Source organism: Amblyraja radiata, chromosome 24 (assembly GCF_010909765.2).
Source record: "Amblyraja radiata isolate CabotCenter1 chromosome 24, sAmbRad1.1.pri, whole genome shotgun sequence".
In the NCBI taxonomy this organism is placed as follows: domain Eukaryota; kingdom Metazoa; phylum Chordata; class Chondrichthyes; order Rajiformes; family Rajidae; genus Amblyraja; species Amblyraja radiata.
In genome coordinates this window covers 19781229-19804433 of record NC_045979.1, presented here as the reverse complement: position 1 = coordinate 19804433, position 23205 = coordinate 19781229, and the positions used below count along the sequence as shown (strand labels likewise).

Genomic DNA, 23205 nt, shown 5'->3' with positions numbered 1-23205 from the left:
TTATTATTATTATTATTATTATAATCTGTTGACCCCCCCTGATAAAATAACAAAACTATCTGATCCCTATTAAACGCCCCACAGTAACAGTATGTTCTCATCACCCAACTTATTTATTCCTTGGATCAGACTGAAAAAGATTGTCTGGTTATTCATCATAATGGTTTTGCAACAAAACATTCCAGCTAATCTTAATTACAGAACCATAACTAATGTGCTTTACAGCTCAATTGTGTTTTGAAGTGCTGAAATATTTCCATAAGATGCCACATTAATAAATGTGAGATTATTTCAATTAATTAATCATTTGATCTGATTTTTAACAGCACTGGTGTAAAATAGATCTTAACAGTTCAACTCTGTTACAAACTATTGATGGGTTAATCTCTTGCAAACAGTTTAATTTGTACATTTTCTCCTCGAGCAATAAATGCCATCCAGACTGTTGCTTAAAAATTAATCAGCACTTAATGAAAGCAGCACATTGACTGAACACAATATGGGTCAAACACAAAGTGCTGGAATAGCTCAGTGGGTCAAGCAGGATCTCTTGGGTAGATGACATTTTGGGTTTGAAGAAAGGTCCCAAACCGTAGGTGGCACAGTGGCGCAGCGGTAGAATTGCTACCTTACAGTGCCAGACACCTGGGCTCAATCCTGGCTACAGGTGGTGTCTGTATGGAAATTGTATGTTCCCCTGTGACCGCATGGGCTTTCTCTGGGTGCTCAGATTTCCTCTCACACTCCAAAGACATACAGGTTTGTAGGTTAATTTGTTTTGGTAAGTTGTAAAATTGTCCCTAGAATGTGGTTGGTGTGGACTCAGTGGGCCAAAGGGTCTGTTTATGTGCTGTATCTTTAAAGTCTGAAGACCCGAAACGTCGTCTATTCATGTCTTCCTGGGATGCTGCTTGACCCGCTGAGTTACTCCAGCACTTTGTGTTCCACACAAGATTCCAGCACCTGCAGTTCTTTGTAACTCAATGTATAGTTCATCCCTTCAGTTATACAAGTTCATGTTTAGGGTAGACACAGTCTGCTGGAGTAACTCAACGGGTTAGGCAGCATCTCTGGAGAAAAAGAATGGGTGACTTTTGGGTCAGGACCCTTCCTCAGATGAGAAACATCACCCGTCCTTTTTCTCCAGAAACGCTGCCTGGCCCACTGAGTTACTCCAGCACTTTGTGTCCTTCTTTGGCATAAACCAGCATCTGCAGTTCCTTGTTTCTTCATATTTAGGGTAGTTCGAAATGGTGATGCATCAAAGTATCGATTCTGGAATCTTGGGCAAAACACAAACGTATACCTCCAGATTCAGGGACACTTTCCTCCCAGCTGTTATCAGGCAACTGAACTATCCAATCACCAACTAGAGAGCACTCCTGACCTCCCATGTACCACATTGAAGACCATAGGACTATCTTTAATCGGACTTTCCTGGACTTTATCTTGGCTATAATGGCTCTAAGCATTATGCCCTTTACACTGTACACTGTGGACAACTTGATTGTGATCATGAATAGTCTTTTCGCTGACTGGATCACACACAACAAAAAAGCTTTCCACTGTACCTCAGTACATGTGACAACTATAAACTAGAGTGCTGGATGAAGTCAACGGGTCAAGCAGCATCTGTGGAGGGAATGGACAGGCGACATTTTGGGTCAGGACCCTTTTCAATCCTTGAGCTTTGTACATTTGTTTGTTTTTTTGCACAATCCGCGAGCATTGCCACTTTTCATTTCACTGCACATCTCGTATGTGCATGTGATGAATAGACTTGACTTGACTTGATTTGCTTTGTATCAATGCAACCTAATCAAATACAACAGTTAAATAGTGGTTCCGGTGGGTGGTTACGTGGCCTTGCACAAACGGGATACCTGTCATACTGACTCATACATTCCAGGACACCACACAATGTACTATTTGGAAAGACACCTTTGCACAATAATGTTGAGTAGAAACCACATTCCTCCATTGATTTCCTTATCATTGAAGAATGGTCAGCATCAAAACCTTTAACCCATCCTACTTGAAGAACAATTAAGTCAGCGACACGAATGTTATGTAATGAAGAGATGCCTTTCTTCAGATCAGTATTTTATTCAATGGAGCCAAAATACATTCTTTAGACTTCAGACTTTAGAGATACAGAGCAGAAACCGCCGATTCCGCACCGACCAACAATCACCCCGTACCCTAACACTATCCTACACACTAGCGACAATTTACAATTATACCAAAGCCAATTCACCTACAAACCCGCACGTCTTTAGAGTGTGGGAGAAAACCGGAGCTTCTAGAAATAACCCACGTGGTCATAGGGAAAACGTATAAACTCCATACAGACAGCATCCGAGGTCAGAATTGAACCCAAGTCTTGACGATGTAAGGCAGCAACTCTACCACTTCGTCACTGTGCCAAACTTTCATAATTAATTAATTGCACACAAATAAAGTTTCTCTCTAAAGAGATATCTCCACTAAGAGATAGGTGATGTTTCAGGGACCCTTCTTCAACCTGAAACAGGTCTCACCTATCGATGTCCTTCAGAGATGCTGCCGACCCACTGAGTTACTCCAGCATTTTGTGTCTTTTTGAGTTTATACTCTAAGTTGATGAAATGATACAGCATGCAAACAATCCCTTCCACCCACCGAGTCCATAACAACCTGTGATCAACCATTCACACTAGTTCTATGTCATCCCACTTTCTACACTCATGATCTACACACAAGGAGAAATTTACAGAGGCCAATTAACCTACAAACCCCTACATCGTTGGGGTGTAGGAAACACATGCGGTCACAGGGAGAATGTGCAAACTCCACACAGACAGTTACTGAGGTTAGGATTGAACTGGTTCACTGGTGCGTTCAGGCAGTAGATCTACCAACTACTCTACAGTGCCGACATCTCACATATATGTTTGTAAAGCAGCAAAGAATCATAGAAACAATATTCTTTACATTATTCCGTGCTGTGTGACTCTCGGACTATTATTGTTTCTAGAGGCGGCATAGTGGCACAAAGGTAGAGTTGCTGCCATACAGCGCCAGGGTCCCAGGTTCGATCCTCACTACGGGTGTTGTTTGTACAGAGTGTGTACGTTCTCCATGTGACCGTGTAGGTTTTCCCCGGGTGCTCCAGTTTCTTCTCACACCCCAAAGACGTACAGGTTATATAGGTTGATTGGCTTCTGTAAATGTCCCTCATGTGTAGAATGTCCCTCATGTGGCCCTTGTGGCTAAAGGGATCAGGGGGTATGGAGAGAAGGCAGGTACAGGATACTGAGTTGGATGATCAGCCATGATCATATTGAATGGCGGTGCAGGCTCGAAGGGCCAATAGGCCTACTCCTGCACCTATTTCCTATGTTTCTATGTTTCTATGTTTCTAATAGTGCTAGTGTTTGATACATAGATACATAGAAAATAGGTGCAGGAGTAGGCCATTCGGCCCTTCGAGCCTGCACCGCCATTCAATATGATCATGGCTGATCATCCAACTCAGTATCCTGTACCTGCCTTCTCTCCGTACCCCCTGATCCCTTTAGCCACAAGGGCCACATCTAACTCCCTCTTAAATATAGCCAATGAACTAGCCTCAACTACCTTCTGTGGCAGAGAATTCCAGAGATTCACCACTCTCTGTGTGACAAATGTTTTTCTCGAAAGTCTAATGTCTAGAGATGTATTGCCATTTATGGTACACACTCCATGAAAGTTTGTTATAATTGAATGATCTACAAGAGCATTGTTTGATGACCTATACTAGACGTCCGAACCTTGGCTCCGTTCATTAGACATCCATCTATGTACCAATTACACCCAAGAACTCTGATGAATGCCCTTTGTTGAAGTACTCTCCTTGCAAACACATTTTCAACACACTTTGTAAAACAAAGAAGCAGTCCACATGACAATGGGTTTCTAACGTAATCTCTGGACAATGAAAGGTTCATTCCAGTCCAAACACTCTCAGACCCAAGCTGATTAGAGCAAACAAGGTTTTGTTTGGCAAATGCCAACATATTAACACTTCTGGACTAAACAAGAAGATAACAGTGCTGGCCTTTGTCCATTTAACTGCAGCCAAATAGCAGGTGATTAGCAGAAAGAAGAGAACTGCAGATGCTGGTTTATACCCAAGAAAATACTGGAGTAATACAACAGGTCAGGCAGCATCTCTGGAAAAAAAGGATGGGTGATGTTTTGGTTCGGGACCCTCCTTCAGATCGTTCTCCAGCAGGTAATCGGTCAATCACCCTGCTACAGCAAGTGTTCAAAAGGGAACTGCAGATGCTGGAATATCGAAGGTACACAAAATTGCTGGGGAAACTCAGCGGGTGCAGCAGCATCTATGGAGCGAAGGAAATAGGTGACGTTTCGGGCCGAAACCCTTCTTCAGACTGATGGGGGGTGGGGGGGGGGGAAAGAAAGAAGGAAAAGGGGAGGAGGAGGAGGAGCCCGAGGGCGGGCGGATGGGAGGGTGGGAGGAGACAGCTAGAGGGTTAAGGAAGGGGAGGAGACAGCAAGGGCTAGCCAAATTGGGAGAATTCAATGTTAATGCCATAAGGACGCAAGGTCCCCAGACGGAATATGAGGTGCTGTTCCTCCAATTTCCGCTGTTGCTCACTCTGGCAATGGAGGAGACCCAGGACAGAGAGGTCGGATTGGGAATGGGAGGGGGAGTTGAAGTGCTGAGCCACCGGGAGGTCAGGTAGGTTATTGCGGACTGAGCGGAGGTGTTCGGCTGCTACAGCAAGTGTTGGCACCATGGCGACAGAAGAGACTGCAGATGCTGCAATCTGGAGCAAACCACTAACTGCTGGGCGACTCAATGGGTCAGGCAGCATCTGTGCAGGAGGAAGGATGGTCAACATTCTGGCACCATGCAGGGAATGGTCATAGTGTCAGAGTAATAAAGATCATAAACAGCCCCTTCAGCCCAAGGAAAGACGCAAAATGCAGTGGATATCACATGGAGAGGTGATGTTTCGGGACGGGTCCTTTCTTCAGACTGATGCCCAACTTGTCTATGGCAACCAAGATGCCCCATCTAAGCTAGTCTCATTTGCCAGCATTAGGTTCATATCCCTCAAACCCTATCCTATCCATGTACCTGTCTTAATGTTTCCTAAACATTGTGATCGTACCTGCCTCAACTACTTCTTGCAGCTCATTCCATCCACCACCCTTTGTGTAAAAAAGTTACACCTCAGATTCCTATTAAATCTGCTCTTTTTCGTCGTAGCCCCCCTCTCTGCCTCCGTCTGCGCTGAGGCCTAATGGCGGAGCTGGCGACCTCGGGACTCCAGAGGCAGCCTGTCAGGACTCGCCCTGGGTTCGCTCCCGTGAGGGCGGCCCAGCTCGGGGCTGGAACTGCGCTCCCGTGAGGACGGCCTGGCGAGGGGCCGAGACTCTCCCGTGAGGGGCTGTGGCACTCCTGTCGGAGTGGCCCAGCCCGAGGGAGAACGGCACTCCCGTCGGAGTGGCCCAGCCCGAGGGAGGAACGGCACTCCCGTCGAAGTGGCCCAGCCCGAGGGAGAACGGCGCTCCCGTCGGAGTGGCCCAGCCCGAGGGAGGAACGGCACTCCCGTCGGAGTGGCCCAGCCCGAGGGAGGAACGGCACTCCCGTCGGAGTGACCCAGCTCGAGGGAGGAACGGCACTCCCGTCGGAGTGGCCCAGCTCAAGGGAGGAGCGGCACTCCCGTCGGAGTGGCCCAGCCCGAGGGAGGAACGTCACTCACGTGAAGGCGATCCGGCTCGGGGCTGGAACGGTGCTCCGGTGGCTGGGACGGCATTCTGGCGGCGGTGACCTGAGTCCTGGGTTCAGCCGTGGGCCGGTGGCTGCGTCCGATGGACTGGAGGGCGGCAGCTTCGACCACCCCCGGGCCGCGGTGTTTGAGCCGGCCCGTTGCGGGGTTCGGTGAGCCGCGGGACTGTTTGTACCATTGCCCGGTGGGGTATCGCCTCAGCGCAGAGGGAGAAGAGGAGGGAAGAGACTGCAGCCCTAAGATTTTTTGCCTCAACCACAGTGAGGAGGTGCTTGGTGGATACACTGTGGTGGATGTTAATTTGTGTTTAGTGTTGTTTATTATTGTATGATTGTATGTATGACTGCAGGCACGAAATTTCGTTCAGACCATAAGGTCCGAATGACAATAAAGGCATTCAATTCAATTCAATTCAATTCAATTCAATTTTGCAACACTGGGCCATCTAAAGGGAGAGCAAATTTCTATCATCAGCATGTGGTCCCAGCTGTGATTTCTGCGGAATTGGGTTGGATTTGCTGAGGATATGCTGTCATTTACAAAAATAACAAATTCCTCATTCAATTTGCTTTCCGGGATTTGTGAGTTCACAAACTGTGTCGTAAGTATGTCATCTGGGAAACGGGAAACATTCTTCATCCCACTGACCGGGCCAAGACAGAGTTTTTATTTGTTCAACCAACGAGGAAGATCGCGGAGCGAAAACACACAAAGTGCTGGAGGAAGTCAGCGGGTCAGGCAGCGTCTGCGGGGGAATGGTTGGGCAAAGTTTCGGGTCGGGACCCTTCTTCAGTGGAAGGGTGCAGCGTTAGTTCAATGTAAAAAGTCAGAGGGAGTTATGAAATGCAAAACATGGGCACACTGAAAGTTTTAAATAAAGAGAAAACATGAAAATTTGCTGAGTTGAACAAACACTTAGACTGGTATGTATAGGAAGGAACTGCAGATGCTGGTTTACACCGATGATAGACACAAAATGCTGGAGTAAATCAGCGGGACAGGCAGCATCTCTGGATTGGGTGACGTTTCATGTTGAGATCCTTCTTCGGACTCTTCGACTGGTCTAGGATAGGTTTAGAGGGATCTGGACCAAACACAGGCAGGCAGGACTAGTGTAGATGGGACACATTGGTCAGTGTGGGCAAGTAGGGTTGAAGAGCCTGTTTCCGCGCAATAAGACTATGATTATGTGCTTTTAAATCCAGCATTTGGTGTCCTTTGGAGTATTCTGGTAAACTTGTGGTATTCTGGTAAACTATTCTGGTAAATTTCTGCACCCTTTCCAAAGCCTCCACATCCTACCTGTAGCAGGGCTTAATTTATTCCACATTTACTTCTCAATTTCTCCAATGTTTGCCACATTTTATGAGTTATCAATAGGTCTTTTGCTTTAGCTCCTCTTCCAAAAGCCTTTATCCAACCACCTGCTGTCAAGATGGTGATGCTGTGAAAATTGATGTTGCTTTCACCCCGTGGGTCATTAACGTAATTATCTGTCCACAACGAAAATAAAATCTCAGTCAAATCACCTTCACAGATGAAAATAGAGGAGAATGCATTCCAGATTTGTTGTAGACACAAATGATTTCAAAATAAACTCTTCAACATTACAAACAGGTGTACAGTAATAATATAATACAAGAAAATGCACAACAGAACTCCCAAGGTAGAGAGTCCAAACTCACACTGCATCTCACTTTTCTCAAGGACTATTGACTCCTCAATACTGACTTTTATGTAAGTGGGTTGGAAAAATAACACTAAATTAAAAGTAGTTGGATCATTTGATCTGAATTTGATTAGATCCAACAAATTGATTAATGGTAGAAACAGGGAACTGCAGATGCTGGTTTCTACCAGAGATAAACTGAAAGTGCTGGAGGAAGGGTCTGAAGAAGGGTCCCAACCCGAAAAGTCACCCATCCCTTTTCTCCAGAGGTGCTGCCTGGCCCACTGAGTAACTACAGCACTTGATGTCTATCTAAATTGATTAATGGAGCTATTTTAAATATGAGCGGCACAATGATCTTGGGTGCTGTTTGTGTGGAGTTTGCATGTTCTCCCTGAGACTGCGTGGGGTTCCTCCGGTTTCCTCCCACATCCCGAAGATGCGCGGGTTTATAGGTTAATTTGGTCTCTGTAAATTGTCCCGAGTGTATAGCGAGTGGGATAACATAGGACAATGGGTCAGCATGTACTTGGTAGGCCGAAGGGCATGTTTCCATGCTGTATCTTTCAATCAACCAATCAAAGTAAGTTCAAGCCAGACACAATGTGCTGGAGTAACTCAGCGGGTCAGGCAGCATCTCTGGTGAAAAGAAATAGGTGACGTTTCAGTTCGAGACCCTTCTTCAAGCTGCAAATTCAACGTGTTCTGCTATTATTTTGGAGTAAATATACATTTCTCACTCAGAATTGTCTCCACCCAGTTATACTGCAGCTGAATTTATAGCACAGCCTTTATTTCTGATTATCTGCACTATAATTTTTGCTGTGTAACATTTAACGTCAGATGGATTGCTTTGTTATTTCGTTATTTACGTTGCAATCACCTTTTTGTTCACCCAGCAGCTTGTGTGGGGTGGTGTGGAAGCCTCTGCAAGGTTTATATTTCCAGATAAGGCAGAGCTGCTCTATATTTACGCAAAACTGATTAAGAAAAAGGTCACTGGCCTGAAAGGTTAACACTGCTGCCTGGCAATTAGATCACGTTAGTGTTGCTTATTGCAGGTCTACATCGTTGACAATGGACTTGACGTGAAACAAAACATCATGACGCCCATTCCTGACTCTGTCCTAAAATTTTATTGGGCTTTTCTCAGCGTCTAAAGAGCAGTGGAAACAGTGGTACAGTCGCATGTGTTTTTGCAATTTCCTCATCAGACATGCATTAAAGTGTCTCGACCCAAAACGTCACCTATCCATCAAGTCAGGTTTATACATCACATACACATATGAGATGAGCAGTGAAATGAAAAGTGGCAATCCTTGCGGATTTGCGCAAAAAAAACTACAAAACAAAACAAAACAGTATCCATCCTACTGATGAATACTGAACCAACCTACCAACAACTAGAGAGCAGTCCTGATCGACTATCTACCTCATTGGAGACCCTCAGACTATCTTTGATCAGACTTTACTGGACTTTATCTTCATGTTACACCCTTTATCATGTTTAGTTTAGTTTTGTTTATTGTCACGTGTACTGAGGTAGAGTGAAAAGATTTTGTTGTGTGTTATGCAGTCAGCAGAAAGGCAATACATGATTACAATTGAGCCATGTACAGTGAAAAGATACACGATAAGGGAATAACTTTTAGTGCAAGGTAAATCACCAAAATCCGAACAAGGATAGTCCGGGGGTCACCAATGAGGTAGATAGTAGTTCAGGACAGCTCTCTGGTTGTGGTAGGATGATGGTAGTACATGTATCTGTACACTGTGGATGGCTCCATTGTAATCATGAGTAATCTTTCCGCTGACTGGTTAGCACGCAACAAAAGCCTTTTACTGGTCATTGATACACTTGATAATAAACTAAACGCAACTCAACTCAATCCATGATCTCCAGAGATGCTGCCTGACCTGCTGAGTTACTCCAGCACTTTGTGCCCTTTAGGAAATTCACTTCACATTCACGTTTATTGTTCACTCCGTTTAAAGCACGGAAGAACAATTTGACGGTTGTACATTATTGGTATTGGTTTATTATTGTCATGTTATTATTGTTATGTGTACCGAGATACAGTGAAAATATTTTGTTTGCGTTTGATCCAGTCACATCACATTAATCTCTACATGGGTACAATCAAGACATACAGAATTACCACAGAAGAAGACACAAAGTGCTGGAGTAAATCAGCAGGTCAGGCAGCATCTCTGGAGAACATGGATAGGTGATGTTTTGGGTCGGGACCCTTCAGTAGCTGCAGTTCGTTATGTCCACAAATGCAACAGGTAGTTCAAAGAGAAAACTACCAGAGTGCAGAATATAATTACAGATTTATAGTGTTATGGTAACAAAGAAATAGTCCAATATCCACAATGAGGTTGGAAGATCAGGACTACACCCCTGTATATGAGGGTCAGCACAATGGCGTAGAGGTAGAGTTGCTGCTTTACAGCGCCAGAGTCCCCGGTTCGATCTGCAGTTTTGGTCCCCTAATTTGAGGAAGGACATTCTTGCTATTGAGGGAGTGCAGCGTAGGCTTACAAGGTTAATTCCCGGGATGGCGGGACTGTCATATGCTGAGAGAATGGAGCGGCTGGGCCTGTATACTCTGGAATTTAGAAGGGTGAGAGGGGATCTTATTGAAACATATTAGATTATTAAGGGTTTGGACATGCTAGAGGCAGGAAACATGTTCCCGATGTTGGGGGTGTCCAGAGCCAGGGGCCACAGTTTAAGAATAAGGGTAAGCCATTTAGAACGGTGATGAAGAAACACTTTTTCACACAGAGAGTTGTGAGTCTGTGGAATTCTCTGCCTCAGAGGGCGGTGGAGGCCGGTTCTCTGGATACTTTCAAGGGAGAGTTAGATAGGGCTCTTAAAGATAGCAGAGTCAGGGGATATGGGGAGAAGGGAGGAACGGGATATTGATTGGGGATGATCAGCCATGATCACATTGAATGGCGGAGCTGGCTCGAAGGGCCGAATGGCCTACTCCTGCACCTATTGTCTGTTGTCTATTGTGATTATAGGTGCTGTCTGTACGGAGTTTGTACATTCACCCTGTGATCGAGTGTGGGAGATGCTCCGGTTTCCTTCTGCACTCTAAAGATGTACAGGTAAATTGTAAATTGTCCCTAGTGTGTGTAGGATAGTGCGAGTGTTGAGGGATCACTGGTTGGCATGGACCCAGTGGGTTGAAGGGCCTGTTTCCATACTGTATCTCTAAAGTCTAATGTCTGAAGTAAAGTCTAAAAGAGATCTAAATACCATCATGGATGTTAGGATTGTTAACCGCTGTATTAGTCCGATTATTGTTGCGTGCAAACTGTTTATCACGTCCCTTTTTGACTAAAGTTTTTCGAACTATTGTTGTTTCCAACAATATATTATTTCAATGCCAATATCTGATCAGTTTCCATGGAAAGTACGAGGAACTTAGTGTCCAAGAAGTATTTTGACCATATATTTGTTGCAAAACTTTAGCAAGTTGATGTGTTATTGTTCAGTTTATCTAAAATATGTTATTTACTTTATTACAATGTTCCTGCAATTCTGGCAGCATGCAGGGATTGGTTTCTGAGAGCAACAGAATGAATTGTATCACTTTGAACCTGGCATGACTTGCAGGTACATGCACCTCAGCACCAAAACGTGAACCTTCCCAGGAACACTAGAAATGGATGAATTTGGGACAAAGTCCAAAATGTGGTTTTAGTTTTGGTTTAGTTGAGTTCAGTTTATTGTCACGTGTACCGAGGTACAGTGAAAAGCTTTTTGTTGCCTGCTCTCCACGTTCACAGGTTCTAGGAGAAGAATTGGGCCATTCGGCCCATCAAGTCTACTCCGCCATTCAATCATGGCTGATCTATCGTTCACTGAGGTTGGGAATAAATTTCCCAGGTAGTTGACCATTCCAAGGAGCCTTTGTAGACTCGCAACATCAGTAGCAACCGGCATCTCGTTGATAGCAGCAGATTTTGATGGGGTTGGTCTGAGACCATCACTTGTGAAAATATGTCTGATGTAGGTAACTTCCGGGACTCTAAACTTGCACTTCAGGGGATTGAGTTTGAGCTGAATGTCTTTGGCACGGTCCAGCACTTTCTTCAGATTAGCGTCATGCTCAACCAAGTTGCGCCCAAAAGACAAGAATGTCATCAACAATGATGGCACATGGATACCCCACAAACAGTTGTTCCATCTTGCGCTGGAAACATTCGCTGGCAGAGCTGATGCCAAAGGGCATTCTCAGGAATTTGTAACGGCCAAAGGGGGTGCCGAACGTAGTAAGGTTTGTTTCTGCAAGCACTTGAATCTGTCCGTTTGCGTCCAAAATAGCAGGCGCAAAAGTAAAACTATCCGCACGTTTCATTGCCTCAGGACCAGCCAGGTTGAGTAACACAGAAGCATGTACATCTGGAGGATCGTTGCGATGAACAATGCGAACGTGGTGAATGTAGTCATGCACGAAAAGGCGCCAGCATTCAGCAATGTCAGAGTCAAAGATCAGTGGACTAGGACGGCGAGATGAGTTTGCCGTGATAGAGATAACAGGCACATTAAACAAATATAAAAAGCAAAACCCGATAAACATGAATGGTGTAGGTAAGACTCACTTCTGACACCATGTAATGAGTCAAGTCGTACACACAAGTCAAGATACAACACATGTTTATTAAAGTTCACTTACAGTGTTGGTCTGCAGGACATTACAGCAACTAGCAGCTACTCAGACTGAAATACGTAGGCAAGCTCTTGGTAATATAAATCGCATATATGCGGAGCAACTACTAACAAGCACTACAATTGGTTCGTAGGAAATAACCAATCTACAGTTTACAAATGAGTAATTCCTGCTTCTAAACCATTGTCTATCTGCTAGTGTTACTGAACTGTTCACCATTTAAATATATATTTACGTATAACGTTTTAAATAATAATAATGTTCATTTTTGTGTTTAGCGTCTAGTTTAGAGTTTAGAGATACAGCAATAAAAACAGGCCTGTTGGCCCACCCAGTCCTCGCCGACTAGCGATCACCCGTGCACTTGCTCTATGCTATCCCACCCTACACACTAAAAGCAATTTACAGGAGCCAATTTGCCGCCTACTTGTACTTGAAGTTAATTCTGATAGATGTTTAGCTTAATTTAAATACACAATGTGGAAACAGGCCTATCGGCCCACCGAGCCTGCGCCAACCATTAATCACCCATAAGTTAGTTCTATCCTATAAATTAGCGGCAATTTACAGAAGCCAATTAGTTCTATACAGTGGCACAGCAGTAGAGTTGCTGCCTCACAGTTGCTGTCGCCACAGCCACTGACCTCAGAACGTACGGAGTGTGTACGTTCTTCCACCAGGTGCTCCTGTTTCCTCCCACACTCCAAAGACATGCAGGTCTGTAAATTAATTGGCTTCTGTAAATTGCTCCAAGTGTGTAGGATGCGAAACTGGGAAAATGTAGAATTAGTGCCTATATTTAAGAGGGAGTTAGATGGCTATATTTAAGAGGGAGTTAGATGTGGTCCTTGTGGCTAAAGGGATCAGGGGGTATGGAGAGAAGGCAGGTACAGGATACTGAGTTGGATGATCAGCCATGATCATATTGAATGGCGGTGCAGGCTCGAAGGGCCGAATGGCCTACTCCTGCACCTATTTTCTATGTTTCTATGTTTCTAGTGTAGCCTGAAAACTGTTAGGTCCAGGTTCAGGAGCAGCTTCATCCATACAACCATCAGGTCAGCATACCCTACACCTCCAAATAGGCTCCAAACTATATAGAGGGCGGTATTATTTTGGACTTTGCACTATTTTATAATGGGCTTTACAGAGAACTATGTTTACATATCTGTTGTGTTGCTGCAAGTAAGAATTTCATTGTTCCGTTTCGGGACATATGACAATAAAACACTCTTGATTTGTGACTCTTGGGTGATCAATGGTCAGTATGGACTCAGTGGGCTGAAGGGCCTGTTTCCACGCTGCATATCTAAACTAAACTAAACTAACATTGAAATCCAGTTGACTGTGCAAACATTAATTGGCAGGGTCAGACTTTATTGACCTTTCCTTGCAAACAAAACCGTTTTTTGTCGATTGGGATTTGTTGGAGCGAGGGAGGCCATGGTGAGACGAGGAAATGTTCGCATCTTGTTACCGCGGTGGAAATGTCATCAAACACTGCTTTCAAGGGAACATCACCCGATCTATCATACTAACACCAGACAAATGTTACTCCTGTACAACACTGATGTTAATTTCAAAGTAAGATGCATTCTGGCATTCAATAGATAATATTGGCAAGAATCAAATCTTTTAATTCAAAATCAATCTACACTTAATTGATAATAATAGTATTTCAATGTAATCCCAGGCAGTGAAAAATATGCTTTTACAGCTGCAGCACATTGAAAATATACATCTGTGCTGACAAGCATTCAAGGAATTCGAATATTTAAGAACTGCAGGTGTATCTGCTCATCTTAAACTTAATTTCTTTGTATAGATAAAACAAATTAATCTTTTCTTTCTGAGTGTGAAAAGAAGTGGTGGTATTTAGTGGTGTCTCTTTTTGAGGTGAATAAATGTTGTCAGGATGTATAGTATTATCTGATTTGATTGTATCGCATGCAAGTGGAAGGTTTTCACCGTATTTCAGTACACGTGAAGATAATAAACCTGAAGTGGACCTGAACACAAGGAAGTGCAGATGTTGCAATCTTGAGCAAAACGCAAAATCCTGGAGGATGTAGAAAGCAGTCTGAAGAAGGGTCTGGTCCCAAAACGTCACCTATCCATGTTCTCCAAAGATGCTGCCAGACCTGCTGAGCTACTGCAGCACTTTGTGTCCTTAACTGCTGGTTAATGTACAGTGTACATTATGTCTATGTACAGTGTAATGATTGAATGGTGGAGGAGACTTGATGGGCCAAATGGCCTAAATCTACTCCTATCACTTATGAGAAACTCGGTGGGTTAGGTGAGTTTTTCTAACACAAAAAGATGCAAAATGCTGGAGTAACTCAACGGGTCAGGCAGCATCTCTGGCAAACTTGGATAGGTGTTGCTTTGAGTTGGGATCCTTGCGTTTTGCTGTACTTTTGGTTTAGTTTAGTTTAGTTTAGTTTAGTCTGGTTTAGTCTGGTTTAGTCTAGTTTAGTTTAGTTTAGTTTAGTTTAGTCTAGTTTAGTTTAGTTTAATTTATTGCCATGTGTGCCGAGGTATAGTGAAACACTGGGAGTACATACCCTCAGTTTGAAGAAGGGTCTCGACCCAAAATGCCACTATTCCTTTTCTTCAGAGATGCTGTCTGACCCGCCGAGTTACTCCAGCACTTTATGTCTATGTACAGTGAAAATAATTTGTGGCGTGCTATCCAGTCAGCGCAAAAACAACACATGATTACAATCGATCCTGTTTCAGACAACTTTTGCAGGGACCAGAGTGTAACGTTAAGGAGCTATTGTGCAAAGCAGGAAAAAAATTGAGGCATATAAATTCCTTTGTTTACAGATGACAGCTCTCCAATAGGACTTCATTAACAAGGCCATGAGATTTTCTCCACATACGTTTAACTAGGGACTTTGATAAGGACTCGGAGCAGTTCAAAGAGCATCACAGCCAGCCTAACCATTCACTTCCTTCTCATATTTACAAACTGGGTATTTGCAAACCTGGTCATGAAGAAAGGATAATCCTTAAAGAGATTTTGAATGACAAATAGGATGCCTTTCCAGTGACCTCCCAACCTCCCGACAAAGTAGGAGTTTTTCCCACACACTGTTGCTTTGAGGTGACCGAGTGGAATTTCTTTTATGGCTGTTAGGTCGTGACCTTCTCTGGTCCCGAGAGACAGCAAAAATCTCAAACATTTACCTGTAAAGGACATTGACATCCTGTTGAATTCCTCAAAGAGAAAAAAAGTTGAGATTGTAATCTTTGCTTCGGCCCGAGTGTATTCTCTGAAACTATTAAAAACCATTAAATTAAAACTTTGGAATTTTGGAGGCAGACCTTGTCCTTTGTTGCACTGGTTTGCTGAAACTTAACATTAACGCTTGCATTGGGGGGCATTTTTCCATCAATGCTCCATCTTGACTTATCTCCTTGAAGCAAACAGTCAAAGAATGTGTCAGCAAACAAAGCAATCAGCCCCTATTGATGCCTAATTAGTAAAGCCTTTATATTGTTTCACCTGGATTTCCTTGCCATGTACTTCAAGCCCCCTGACCATACTTTGCTTACCGAATTGAGCCTCAGGGAAAACACTTAAAATATTTTACTTATCTTCCAGCCTCTGCTAAATTTGCATAGGCATTCAGTTGAGATTTCCTTATTAACATACTTCCTTTATCTGAATATTCTAGATGACTTGAGAAGTATATTACTTTACTTTACTTTAAGATACAGCGCAGAAACAGGCCCTTCAGCCCACCTAGTCCGTGCTGACCAGCAATCGCCCCCTACACTAGCACTACCCCACACAATAGGGACAATTTACAATTTATAGAAGCCAATTAACATACAAATCTGTACGCCTTTGGAATGTGGGAGGACCAACTACTATGGCTGATGCAGAACAAGATGTCCAATCTATGCTAATCCCACCAGCCTGCGTTTGGCTCACATCCCTCTGAATCTTCCCTATCCATGTACCTGTCCAAATGTATTTTAAATGTTGAGACAGTACCTGCCTCAACTACCTCCTCTAGCAGCTCGTGAAAAGGTTCCCCTCAGGATCCTATTAAATCTTTCCCCTCTCACCTTAAATCCACGTCCTCGGGTTCTCGATTCCCCTACCCTGGGTCAAGGACTCTGTGCATCCATCCTATCTTTAATCTATTCCACTCACGATCTTATACACTTCTATGAGATCACCTCAGCCTTGTACAGATCATCTTACCGTAAAACGTATGTAAAACTACAATTTACTACTGTAATCATGTATTGTCTTTCCGCTGACTGGATAACATGCAACAAAATGTTTTTCACTAGAAACGTGACAATGAACTAAATTAAACTAAACTAAATTAAACTAAACTAAACTAAACTGGAACTTGATAAAATGATTGAAGCATCTTTTGGATAGATGGCAGATTTCTTCAATTCGTTTAGCTTAGTTTAGTGAACAATATGGAAACAGGCCAACCTTCGGCCAACCAATATAGATATTTTTAAGGTGGAGATTGACAGATTCTTGATTAATAAGGGTGTCTAAGATTTGGGGGAAAAGCATGAGAATGGGGTTGAAAGGGAAAGATTGGTCAGCCATGACTAAATGTGGGAGTAGATTCGATGGGCCGAATGGCCTGATTCTGCACCTACGACTTATGAGTTTGTACATTCTCCTAGTGACCGCATGGGTTTTCTTCAGGTGCTCCGGTTTCCTCCTTCACTCCAAAGACGTACAGGTTAGTAGGTTAATTGGTGTAGGTAAAAATTGTGAAATTGGCTTTAGTGTGTAGGATAGTGTTAGTGTACGGGGTGATCGCTGGTCGGTGCGGAATCAGTGAGCCGAGGGCCTGTTTCTGCTCTGCATCTCTATAGTCTAAATTACTGTGCTTAAATGTGAGAACAGGTACTGAATAAGAGAAGGACACAACTTTTGGTGTACAGAGGAACAGCTGCTCCATATCAAGAAGCCAAAGCGGCTAATTCCGAACTTTCCAAAGAACCATTCTTATTGTCATCTATTAATACATCTGTCTGCCCCAGCATTTACATCTAGCCCTGATTTGGTTCAATAATAAAAGTCAACAAAAATAACACAGGGTTAGATTTTTTGGTTACTTGATGACAAAACGCTGTTACAAAGCACTTTTACCATCGAGCAATGCCTCATGACTGGGATTCGAACTGGAAACTGTTTTGTTAAGTGCCTTCATATAAGGGCGGCATGGCAGTGTGGCTGTAGAGCTACTGCCTTACAGCGCCAGTGACCCGGATTTGATCCTGACTACGGGGGCTTGTCTGTACGGAGTTTGTACGTTCTCCTTGTAACCTGCGTGCCTTTTCTCTGAGATCTTCGGTTTCCTCCCACACTCTAAAGATGTACAGGTTTCTACAGGTACAGGTTTGTAGGTTAATTGGCTTGGTATAAATGTAAATTGTCCTTAGTGTATGTAGGGTAGTGTTGATGTGCAGGGATAGCTGGACTTGCCATCTCGGTGGGTCGAAGGGCCTGTTTCCGCGCTGTATCTCTAAACTAAACTAAACTAGTCACCTGCCATGCACCTGCCCATCATTCTGTGCTAGTCTCTCAGGAGGCTGACCAAACATACTACGGGGAGAATTGAGAAGGATTCTCGGTTTATGGGTGACCTCAGACAGCTGCTTTTGACAACAGTGTGCAACTTAACGGCAATGGAATCTCCAAGTTCTGGTCCTAAAGAGAGTGCGTGCAAATGCTTGTACATAAGTTCATCTGCAGAGACCTTGGAGAGAAAAAAAGACACAAAGTGCTGGAGGACATGGATAGGCAACGTTTCGAGTCAGGACCCTTCACTAGTGTGAACAGGTGAACGATGGTCAGCATGGGCGGTGGGCTGAAGGGCCTGTTTCCATGCTGTATCTCTAAACTAAATTAAACCAATTGATGAAACCTGCCATCGGTGGGGAGAAGTGGGGGTAAAGAGGTTTGGCATGATTTGGCTTGCAATTCATTTTACTTTTAGACTCTAGGGATACAGTGTGGAAGGGGTACAGCTTTGGCTCAGCTGGTCCAGGCCGACCAGTGATCACCCCATACACTAGCACTATCCTACACACTAGGGACAATTTACAATTTACAGAAGCCAATTGACCAACAAATGTATGTGTCTTTTGGAGTGTGGGAAGAAACCAGAGCACCTGGAGAAAACCCGTGCGGTCACAGGAAGAATATAAAAACTCTGTACAAACAGCACACATAGTCAGGATTGAACCTGGGTTTCCGGCTCCGTCAGGCAACAACTCCACCATTGCGCCACTGTGCCACACGTAATTATTGGTGGCGTTCTCAGAGATGCTGCCGGACCTGCTGAGTTACTCCAGCTGTTTGTGTCCTTTTGTGTATTAACCAGCACCTGCTGTTCTTTGTTTCTAGATACTCGGATAATATAGAACTAGTGTGAACAGGTGATCGATGGTCATAAGTTGTAGGTGCAGGATCAGGCCATTCGGCCCATCAAACCTACTCCACTATTCAATCATGGCTGACAAATCTTTCCCTCTCAACCCCATTCTCTTGCCTTCTCCCCAAATCTTTGACACCCTTACTAATCAAGAATCTGTCAATCTCCACCTTAAAAAATATCCATTGTCTTGGCATCCACAACCATCTGTAGCATTGCATTCCACAGATTCACCACCCTCTGACTAAAGAAACTCTGTACAGACAGCACCCGTAGTCAGGATCGAACTAGGGTCCTTGGCGCTGTGATAGAGGAACTCTACCACTGTGCCATCCCGAATCGTTGTCTGTCCATTCCCTCCACAGATGCTGCCTGACCCATTTAGTTCCTCCAGCACTTTGTGGTTTGCTCAAGATTCCAACATCTGCAGTTCCTTGTGTCTCCACTGCTGAATTAAGCTACCTTAACAGGTGTCAAAGAAATTCTCAGCCAACTTACCTTCTCATTCTCCAATGGGTATCTGGAGCAGTAGAACTTAAAATTTACAAAAATATTTTCTGCAATGTATTTAAGAGGTAAATATTTAAAAACACAACCATTAAGGAAGAAACCTACACTATTAGATGAGGATACAGGCACCTTTCATTGAAAAACACCATATGGAAATGGGCCCTTCAACTCACCAAGTTCACACTAGTTCTACGTTATCTCATTTTTCCATCCACTCCCTACACACTAGGGGCAATTTACAAAGTGCCAAATTAACCACCAACTCGCTCGTCTTTGAGAAGTGGGAAACATACAGCACCTGAGGTCAGGATCGAACCCGGGTGTCTGGCACTGCCAGGCAGCAGTGAGAAATCAAGATTCGCGATTAGTACTGGTGTCAGGGGTTATAGGGAGAAAGCAGATTAATGATGTTACATAGAAACATAGAAAATAGGTGCAGGGGTATGCCATTCGGCCCCTCGAGCCTGCACCGCCATTCAATATGATCATGGCTGATCAATCAGCTCAGTATCCTCAGTAACTCAGAGGGAAAGATGGATCAGCAATGATTGAATGGCGGAGTAGACTCGATGTGCCGAATAACCTACTTCTGCTCCTATAACTAATGAAGTTATGAACTTAAGAACTCTACCAGCTGTGCTACTGTGCCATCCTAATGCTTTAGGATGCAGAAAAAATTGCCATCAACAGTCAATGCCAATTGAAATCATCCACTTTGGGCTAATCTTGAGTTACATTGACCTGAAGTTGGAGGGAGTCCATTTCTCATGTATCCCAGGTAGATCAGAAACAAAAAGTACTGTGGGAATGCAAAGTGTAAAGAACAAAAACTTCTTTGGCAATAATCCAGATATTCTCATTTACTTCCTTTAAAGCTGCCCTGCATTTCAGTAATCAGAACTGACAATTCAATTATGCTTTTACTTTGCACACAATCTCCAAGATGAGTTATTTGGAAAAACTTAAACATTCACAAAGTCCACGGACAATGCAGGACATTTCTGCCATAAATTAGCCTGAAGATAGACGCAAAGCGCTGGAGTAACTCAGCGGGTCAGGCAGCACCAATGGAGAAAAAGGATACTCGGAAAGGCCTGGATAGAGTGGATGTGGAGAGGATGTTTCCACTAGTGGGGGAGTCTAGGACCAGGGAGCACAGCCTCAGAATATAAAGATGTACCTTTAGAAAGGAGAAGAGGAGGAATTTCTTTAGCCCGAGGGTGGTGAATCTGTGAAATTCATTGCCACAGAAGGCTGTGGAAATTGTGAAGTCAATGGATATTTTTATGGCAGAGATTGGCAGATTTGTGATTAGTACAGGTGTCAGGGGTTATGGGGAGAAGTCAGGAGAATGGGGCTGAGAGTCAAGGATAGATCAGCCATGACTGAATGGCGGAGTAGACTTGTTGGGCCGAATGGCCCAATTCTGCCCCTATGACCCGCTGAGTTACTCCAGCACTTTGTGTCTATCTTCGGGAAAAAACAGCATCTGCAGTTCTTTCCTACACACTTCAACATAAATTAGCCTGTTGACTTAGATCCATTCGACATCTGTGAAGCAGTAATGGACACCACAGCACTCTGCCTTCAGAATAAGCCACTCATAGACCTTCTCTTGCATTATACGCGACACATAATAGCATATAGTCGGGTGCAATGCTTCAGCATCAGGGCTTAGTATCTTGGTGTGTTAAAGAGGGTCAGGGGGTAAATCTTTTGGTTCTTACGTAGTTTGTTCATTTTCGGATGAAACAGAAACCGGGTCATACTGACCCCTGGTATAGTTACGGTACATGGTATCCCACACTAATACACAAGAAGTAATTGAATCATGATTTACAAGGGACTGTTTAATGTAAGAAGTCAGGTCACATATCAGCCTAATTAAACTGTAGTAAAGACAGATCAACCAAGTATGGTTTGTCAATAATCAGATGTGCATTCATCAGTTTCTTTTCTAAGAAAGTTAATGCCAGTTGAAAATTAAAATTCTTTGAGATTAACTCAAACAATTGGGGAGTGAGGCTGCAACTTTTAGTTTTGTGTTTTCTTTCATTTGTCCGTGTTCTAACCAGCGTTGATTTTAGAGCCAAATTTTTTTTTAAAAAGGAGAATGCTTCCCAGAATGTTAGTTGGCTTTGCAGAAGTTGTATGTACTTTGTGCTGAGTTTGCGGTCTTGTTCCCCAATCCTCCTTTCTTCAGTCTGAGCTCATCTGTTCACCCCCTCCACTGATTCTGCCTGAGCCGCTGAGTTCCTCCAGCGCTTTGTGTTTTAGCCCAAGACTCCAGCATCTGCAGTTCCTTGTGTCTACACCTCTAGTCATCCACAGATGGATGCGGGCAGAGTTGAATCCTGAGATACATGGAGGGATCCACATTGTGCGACATCTCATTCTGGACCTCGATTGTCAGGCAGTTGTGTTATGCAACAGGGATAGGTTGTTGGAAGACCCCTGTTTTCAGGATGCAAAGTCTCATACAGCTGTATAAAATCATGAGAGGAACAGATAGGGTGAATGCACAGAGTCTTTTACCCAGAGTGGGGAATCAAGAACCAGAGGACATAGGTTTAAGGTGAGGAGGGAAAGATATAATGGGATCAAACCCAGGTCTCTGGCACCGTGAGACAGTGGCCCTACCAGCAGCACCAATGTCGCATCCTTTATATGTGGAGATAGTTTGAAATCATTTCATGCTGTGTTCTAGGAGTGAAACAATAATAACTAGGGGCAATTTATAGAGGCCAATTAATTTACAAACCTGAACGCCTTTGGGATGTGGGAGGAAACCGGAGCACCCGGAGAAAATCCACACTTTCACAGGTAGAACGTGCAAACTCAACACTCACAGCATCCAAGATCAGTACCCAGGCATCAACACACATTGGCACAATGAGGCGGCACAGAGGCGCAGCGGTAGAGTTGCTGCCGTACAGAGTCAGAGACCCGGGTTCGATCCTGATTATGGGTGCTGGCTATGGGAGTTTGTACGTTCTCCCTGTGACTGCGTGCCTTTTCACCGAGATCTTCGGTTTCCTCCCACACTCCAAAGATGTACAGGTTTGTAGGTTAAGTAGCTTAAAGGGCATCATTGACTGACGTATCAGGTCACCGAAAAATTTGCAGTGTGATGCGGCATGATGCGGCGTGATGGCGTAGAGACGCACGGTGTTTTTTCAAGTGTCGCAACATTTGTTTGTCGCCGCTGGATTTTGAAATGTTCAAAATCTTTTGGCGACACTGATATGACGCCGGCAGTCGCCGAAAAAACGGCAAGTGGGACAGGCCCTTTAGTAAACATTGTAAATTTTCTCTCGTGTGTAGGATAGTGCTAATGTACGGGGGGCGCTGATCGGCGCAGACTCGGTCGGCTGTAGGGCCTGTTTCCGCACTGTATCTCTAAAGTCTAAAGTATGTGTGTTGATTCATTCGTCCTTTATCACACAGGTCTAACGAGCAGCCAGCACCTACTGAGAAAAGACACAAAGTGCTGCAGTAACTCAGCGGGACAGGCAGCATCTCTGGATAGAAGGAATGGGTGACGTTTCGGGTCGAGATCCTTTTTCAGGCTGCCTGTCACGCTGAGTTACTCCAGCATTTTGTGTCTATCTTCAGCATGCCGGAGAACATGGATGGGTAACGTTTCAGGTCGCCACCCATCCTCAGACCCGAAACGTCGCATATCCATGTTCTCCAGAGATGCTGCCTGACCCTCTGAGTTACTCCAGCACTTTGTGGCTATCCTTGGTACACCAGCATCTGCAGTTCCTTGTTTCTACAGCCAGCACCTCCCGATCTGTCGTGTTTATCGGCCACACTAGGCTGGATCAATCTTTCTCCCCTTGACATCTCCCTGAATTCTGAATACTTCTCCATTCTTTATGACTACAAAGGAAAATAAAATAACAATCCGATGTGGGAAAATGTGGTAAAAATACACAGCAGTACAACAGAGCATAAGAAAAGGGCAGCATAGTCCATGCACCAGAGACCAGGGTTCGATCCTGACTTTCCACATCAGTTTATCAAGCCATACCTTGTCATGCTTGCCATTAATGGTCAGGATATTGAGTACAGCAGTTGGAAGTCCCATTACCACGGTACAAGGCGTTGATCAGGGCTTG

The 23205-nt window shown here is 44.1% G+C and overlaps 1 long non-coding RNA gene across 1 annotated transcript; it reads right to left on the bottom strand.

The window, feature by feature from the left end:
- Positions 1–7670: 7670 nt before the first annotated feature.
- On the bottom strand, positions 7671–22855 carry LOC116986603. Its single transcript, XR_004415531.1, has 4 exons — positions 22833–22855; positions 17671–17674; positions 16781–16786; positions 7671–7764 (listed from the first exon to the last, which is right to left on the bottom strand). It is a non-coding gene; the product is annotated as an uncharacterized LOC116986603 (long non-coding RNA).
- Positions 22856–23205: the final 350 nt, after the last annotated feature.